The following is a 7,167-nucleotide window of genomic DNA, read 5'->3' as shown; positions in this document are numbered from 1 at the left end:
CTTCCTCCTACTCTATCTAAAAAATCAATGGAAAAAATATCCTCAGGTGCAGATTAACAAAAACAAAAACAAAAAAGAGAGAAAATAAAAAATAAAAAATAAATATGAGACTTAGGAGATATTGTGAGTCATTTTGTGACCCATAAGTCACTCAGTAAAGCCTAAGAATGTGATATAAACTGGGAGAGGGCAAAGAGGGAGAAATTAAAAACATTTATAATATAAAGTCATCTTTGGCATTGCATTTTTGCCTGCCCATCATGCGGATTCTTTTCTCTGAATAGTAAAACACCTATTTTCATGGGAAACTCTTTTTTTTTTTTTTTTTTTCCCTGCTTTATGGGTGGCTTCTCCTCAAAACTCAAAAACCCACATATAGAAGTTGACACTCTCAGTTCCTGTCTGTTAGAATGCCTCACATTCCTTATCAACAGGATTGATTTAGGGATGGGCTCATGACCTAAGCAAGGTGAATCAGAGTCATTTTTGGAAACTTTGCTGGGAATAATTTTTTAGCAATAAGTGCAATATAAGACCATGTGGTGGTATCTATATTTGTCACCAAAAGAGCACCCCTGAAAAATGAAGATGATGTGGAGAGAGAAAGATTTGACGAAGGAAGAAATAGATTCCAAATCACATTATCTGAATGCCTTGATCCAGTCCTGTCTGAAGTCTCCATTCCTTTGGAATTCCCACTTATTGAGCCAATTTATCCCCTCTTAATACTTATCTGTTTAATCTGAGTCCTGCTTCTACTCAATTAATCTGCTTCTATGTAATTAAAGCTGTAGCTTACTTTCTTGTCCTGTATGGTTGTAATTATAAAGTTTTAGGCTTTTGGACACTCTGCTTCCCCAGTGTCTCAGACGCCGATTCTCCCTCAATTCGAACTTATGGCCATTTGGGAACTCTTTTAAGGATAGCTGCTAGAAGAGATAAAGCATAAGCTTTGCTTGTGAATGGGTTAGATCACTTTGTGAGTGTGAACTAAAAATCAAAGATAGTCACACTAAAGTCCCAGTTTGTGGTGATTTTGGCAGAGAATAGAAAAAAAGTGAAGATGCAAAATTCTCAATGGGCAGTGCTTTGGGTATGTGTTTGGCCATCCAATTTGTGTAGAGAGTTTATCAAAGTCAGAAAACACATGGACTAATGGCTGCTGGCAAATTACTACATAACTGCTCATCTCTTTCTAACTTCTCACTGAACAGAGTCCCCTTAGTGAGTCATTGGCCACGATGGTAATATTCACTCCATGGAAATTGGCAAATGTTGCAAATCTGGCTGATTGGCAATCAGGCAGCCAAACACCATAGAGCTGACTTTGAGAAGTCCAGTTGTCAAACCTTCAAAAACTTGCTTATTTGTATTTCTTCCCAAAAAAGCATTATTTTCATCTGGAACATACACCGTCAGCTGGTGTGTCAGGAGGTCCATCAGGAAGGCGATCTTGTTGCTGAACAGGACGTCGGTGCAGTTTTCCGGGCAGTTGCTGCAGGCGAGGCTGTGAACGTTGATTGCGCGTTGCAGAGAGACTTAGGAGGGATTCGGGAAACCGTGTTCACGTTGGCGGCCGGGAGCACTCCTTGCAGAATGTGTTCCAGGGCGGTTAATCCGCCAGCGACTTGGAATGCAATCTGATCGGCCACGTTCTCCTTCTCCGGGATCCTGGCGATCTCCCCGAGGGTCCCGTCCAGCGCAGAGACCTTGTTGTTGGCCCACAACCCGCTGTCCTGGACTTGTAGCTGTTTCAGCAGGTCTTTGGCCAGTCGCTGGAGCTTTGCTTTATAAGGCGTATCTGAGCCAGATTTCTTTGTTTCCATTAAATGTTCCTATTCCTTGGCTCTGGAGTTCATGCGGGCTTTTCTCTTTTTGGCTTTTTTGTTTGTTTGTTTTTCTGCCTCTCTTCTCCATCTTTCAGAGGCTCGGGTGGAGCTGTGCTTTGGACCACAATGTCAACGATGTGCTTCTTTAAGGAAAGATGCTCCACTTCCTGGTCGGAGAGCTCTCGCCCTTGGATGCTGCTGCTCTCCCTCACGGCCTGCTGGCGCTTCCTTCCCTTAAGGTGGCTGAACAGATACACCTCCGACGAGATCAGCACGTTGCACAGAGAACACTGCTTCTTCCTCTCGTAGGGGGTCAGCTTGGGGGCTCAGTCGGTGTTTGCATCCACTGCTCAGGGGCACAGCTTTCTCTTTCCTTTGTTCCATCTGCTCCATGTGCCTTCTGATGCTCTCATCCTTGCTTGCGCTGTGCTTTTTTCTGCAGCTCCTCCGTGGCCTCCTGCTGAGCGGCCATGAGAGCAGCCACTCGCTCTCTCCCTGTCGGTGTCCTCCCGGGCCTTCTCCTTCTCTTGTCTCTGTTGCTCAATCTGCGCCTCTTGCTCCTTCCTCTTCATTAGCAGTTCTTCCACAAGGGCCGGCTGCTCTGCCTCCCGCGCTTGCTTTCGTTCCTAGACAACTTCGCCACGTGCTTACTTTTCTTCCTGTCTTTGCTGCCGCTCTTCTGTAACTCATTCAGCCTCTGCTCTTACTCCTTCAGTTTCGATAACACATCGTGGCGTTTATTCTGGGCTTCCAGGGTATTTATGAAAGCAATTTCATTTACCTTTGCTTCTTCCTCTGGTGCTTTTTTCACAATTGCTTGTAACTGCACTTCTCGCTTGAATTCAGCATGAAGCAGTTTCTCCTCCATCATCCTCCGTCGCTGATCTAGCAATTCTTCCTTCCACTTCCCGACAGCTTCTTCCCTTTCTAACAGTTTCTGAAGCTTTCATGTTTTCTCTTCACGCAACTTTTCCCTTAGCTTTTGTGCTTTCATCTGTTTTTCTTCATGTTTCTTCTTAGATTCTGCAATTGTTTTTTTTTGCGAGACAGGGAGGAGAGTTTCTCATGCATGTGAATTCCGTGCCCTGGAGGTCTTGCAGGCTCCTCCTCTACAATATCCCCCCAGGAGGTATTTTGGCGCCAAGATTCATGAGCTTCATAATCTGCAAGGACATCATTCCAGTTGATAGACCACAGAAAATCACATTTACACCACCCACGCTGGCAGAAAAATAACTGTCGTTGTCAGCTTCAATATTAATGTCATTGTTTTCTTCTGCTTTGATTTCTCTGGTTAATTGTTCTTTCTCAGCAATGGCTTCTTCATTGGCCTCTTCTAGGCGATCTGCCAGCTCTTCCTTTTTAGCCAGAACTTCCGCCATGGAATTTGAAATCTCTGAAGAGTCCATTTCAGTTTCTATTCGTGCTTTCTCTGCTGACAATCTCTCTTTGTTGGTTTGCAAAGGAGGTGAGTCATCTTGCTGATTAGTTGAGACACACACATGGTATCATTAGTTGAAACACACACGGTATCCCCTTGCACAGCAGACATTTCAGAACTTCACACAGAACTATCTGGTAGGATACTACTACTGCCAGAGTTCTTGCTGTCATCCAGTGTACTTGCTGTGAACTGGGTCCTTTCAACCAGAGGATGCTCACATGAATGTGATGAGTCTTTGGGCCGAGCCTCTATGGCGTTAGAAGGTCCGTCTCCCACTTCACCTTTCTGTATGCTCTCATCCGGCAAAAGAAATACGTTTTCCTCATCGCTGTCATCCTTCGACCTTAATGCCCGTGTCGAAACTTTTGGCATCCCTGCTGTGGACCGTGAGCGAACAGCCCTCCCTCTCTGCACAGTCTCCCTTCCTTCAGCATCTTTCCGTTCGTTTTTGCAGGAAGTCTTCTGCACTGCCATTGGGGAGGCAAGACTGCGCAGGCGCTCGGTCTGAAGCAGCGGCAGGCCCTGAATGATGAGCCTTGACCTTCTCGGCCCAACTAACACCTGCGGAAGCCACACAGGGCGCAGCCACTGTGCCTGGGGAAGCCCCAAAATTAAAACTTCTCCGCGCATTTGACGTTACACTTATTCTATCTGTGGACGGACTTGGAATCACGTGGCGTCCCGGAGACATCTTCACTTCCCACGCTAATGAATCGGGTCTGCTCTGAGCATCAGTCTTCTCTAGCTTTTCCTGCAGTTGGATCCAGTTAATCAATGCTTTAAAATTTCTTACATAATTATCCAGCATCATCAGCACCTCCTTGCATTCTACCATGCTCTGATCTGATTTCACAAGTGACACAGATCTCATCGACGGCCCGGCGAAGGTTGTCAAACAGAAATGCCCAGTAGCGAACTCTCAGATCAATTTTGCGGGGGTGCCTTGTCTTAGTGGGACTTTTTATCCAAGTGTTTATCTCCATGTGCGGATGTTATTTTACAACCTACCGCGGCGATCTGTTTAGTAGTTTTATGAGTCCCCGGAATTGTCCTCTTCGGTTTCCTACCAGTTTGAAATTTAGGTTTTCCGTCATCATCTTTGCTTTCTACTGGAACACTCCAAGCTATGAGATTTCTTCCTGTGCGACTCTCCTCTGCAACTATCCTCCTTACTTTGTCCTGGCTATTGGAGCGCTGGAATGAAGCCATCATTCTTTAACTCCCTTCTATGCCAAGAAGCTCATTTTATCATGGGATATGACTCCCCGCGGCCCCGGCTCCCTGCCCAGCCCGCCAGTCCGAGAGGCCCTTTATCATATAATTTCTAGGGTACTGTTTTTTCTGTAGAAAAAATTCCCCTTGCTATACAACTTAAAAAAACACAACACACACACAGGCACACACACAACAGCTCCAATTATTAGCTGATTAATGAGATCATTTTCTATTCAGTATTTTGTTGTTGCTGTTAATCCTCACCCGAGGATATGTGTGCATTGATTTTTAGGGAGAGTGGGAGAGGGACAGACAGAAACATCCATGTGAGAGAAACACATCGATTGGTTGTCTCCTGCAAGATCCTTGACCAGGGCCTTGGCTGGGGAGGAACCTGCAATCACGGTACGTGCCCTTGGCCAGAATTGAACCTTGGACCCCTTGGTCCACAGGCCGATGCTCTATCCACTGAGCCAAACCTGATAGGTCTCTGTTCAGTATTTTTAGATGACATTTTAGATGATAGGGTATAAGCAGGCCTTACTTGATATACAATTAAGAAAATGTAAAATTTGAATTTGTGATGCTTTTGATTTTCTGTGAAAGCTCTCAGATACCTAAAATATGGAATTGTACAGACAATAAAAAATTTAAAAAGCAAAAGAGACTCCAAAGTGTTTTCCTTGGGATTTCTTTAAAATTATCAATGAGTTTGGTGCTTAATTGCCACATTTAGCTTTGCTAGAGTGAACATGTTCTTTAATGTTAAAGTACAAGCTTTTTTTTTTCCCCCCAAAAAAGAAATGTTAAAAATAAATTGTGGTAGTCATTCTTCCATTAGCAAGGGCTCATCTTTGCATTAAATAGACAGATTTCTGAAATGGACTAACAAGATAATAAGGAATAAAATAAAACAAAAAATGGAAAAAATAACCAAATAAGTAAAAAAAAAAAAAAAAAAAAATGAAAACAGAATGCTTGGTGTCCTGAGAAACAATTTGCAGAGGAATTCTGCAAAGTACAGAGTTGGTGTTGAATTTTGTATTGTTAAATGACTTTGCCCCAAAATTATATTGACACAATTTTGGTGTATTTTTCCATTAGGAAACAGTTTCCACTTAAGTGGTGAAATCAGGCTCCAGCTTGATTGTTATCTTGAAAAGAATTATGCTGTAAAATCAAATGGATCCAATCGAAGGAAGTATTTTTATTTAGACAGACATTGAAAATTATGAGTGCAAAAGAGCAGCACAACGATAAAGGTTTCATATAAAATAATCTTTAAAGAAAACTTGTCTCTTCTTTCTTAAAATACAGTTTGCAGTGACTGGCTCAATCTGTTCTAGAAAGTGCCATTTTCAGCAAAATTTAATTTTACATTTTGACTTCAAAAATTTCATTTTGATTATATTGAATGTCTGAAAGACTTATTTTCTATATTGGTTTGTGCTCATTGTCAATATTATTTTTTTCCAATATTATGTGAGATTATCCTCACAGTCTTTAATTTGATTTTTTTTTTATTTGAAAATCATTTTATGAAATCATTTATGGCTAATGGAACAGATCTGTATTCTCAAATTGTTTCCGCAGATTCAATTTGCCCCTTTGGCTGACTTTGTATGGTAGTTCCTGGCTCTAGCTCTGGCCCTAGAGTAGAAGCTCAATAAAAGTCTGCTTCAAATAAAGAGGATCCTGCCCTATTAAGGTTTGAAAAGCTGTTGTATTTGTGAGGTATATAAGCCATGGTTTTGGGGAATCATTGAATCCAGAGGTGAGCATGCAATAATTTGTTAAAGTTGAATTTTTCAGTGGCAAAGTAGGTGACTTTGTTGTGTAGTTTGCATGTAGTATAATCATGGATTTGTTCTTTGAGTTGCTAGTTGATATAATCTATTACCGTCATTCAGTAAGAAACATATCATACACAGGAGATGTGAACTCAGCTCCTTAAAAACCATGGATCCTACTAGTAGTAGTTAAAAGTCGAGATGTTGACACAACCTAGAAGCAGAAGAGCACATGAATAAATTGGAGTCTCTATAAGGTGGTAACTGTTACAAAAAAGGCAAAAACAAAAACAAAAATATTCAGAATAATATGTCTCCAGCCAGGGACAGGGGCCTTTGTACATTTGCCGGACTCATCTGGAATCCCAGAGGCTCTGGAACACATATGTAAGGAATTTTATTTATGCTATTAAAGCAGCAGTATGATCTTAGCTTTGGCAGCATTAGGGCAGTGAAGTCAGGAGCCTTGCCCTATAGCGCTGACATTTAGTGTACTGACTCCAGTCCATCTTTGGGTCCAGAGTAATGGCTGGGGATGAGTGAACAGTTTACAATCTCTATTGATAGTTTTCTGAATTCACCAATCTCTATCCCCACCTCTTTTTTTTCTTCACCTTAAGGTTGTATTCTCAGAAATAGTATTGGCTGGGGACTGAGAAGATGGTAATGTGCTGGAGATTTTACAATTTTATTGTTTTGGGCTCAACACAAAAGGCTGTCCGGCCAGCATGGCTCAATGGTTGAGCATTGATCATGAACCAAGAGATTACTGGGTCAATTCCTGGTCAGGGCACATGCCTAGATTTCAGGCTTGATTCCTGGTGGTGTGTTTGTGTGTGTGTGTGTGTGTGTGTGTGTGTGTGTGTGTGTGTGGTGGTGGTGGTAGGGG

At 42.3% G+C, this 7,167-nt stretch overlaps 1 pseudogene across 1 annotated transcript; it reads right to left on the bottom strand.

The window, feature by feature from the left end:
• Nucleotides 1–1,251: 1,251 nt before the first annotated feature.
• Nucleotides 1,252–4,543, bottom strand: LOC311621095 (S phase cyclin A-associated protein in the endoplasmic reticulum-like; annotated as a pseudogene). The gene has a single exon. The product of its transcript is annotated as a S phase cyclin A-associated protein in the endoplasmic reticulum-like (transcript).
• Between the last annotated feature and the right edge of the window lie 2,624 nt (nucleotides 4,544–7,167).

Source organism: Pipistrellus hanaki (assembly GCF_964339955.1).
Source record: "Pipistrellus hanaki genome assembly, chromosome: 4".
In the NCBI taxonomy this organism is placed as follows: domain Eukaryota; kingdom Metazoa; phylum Chordata; class Mammalia; order Chiroptera; family Vespertilionidae; genus Pipistrellus; species Pipistrellus hanaki.
This window is presented reverse-complemented; position numbering and strand designations above follow the sequence as displayed.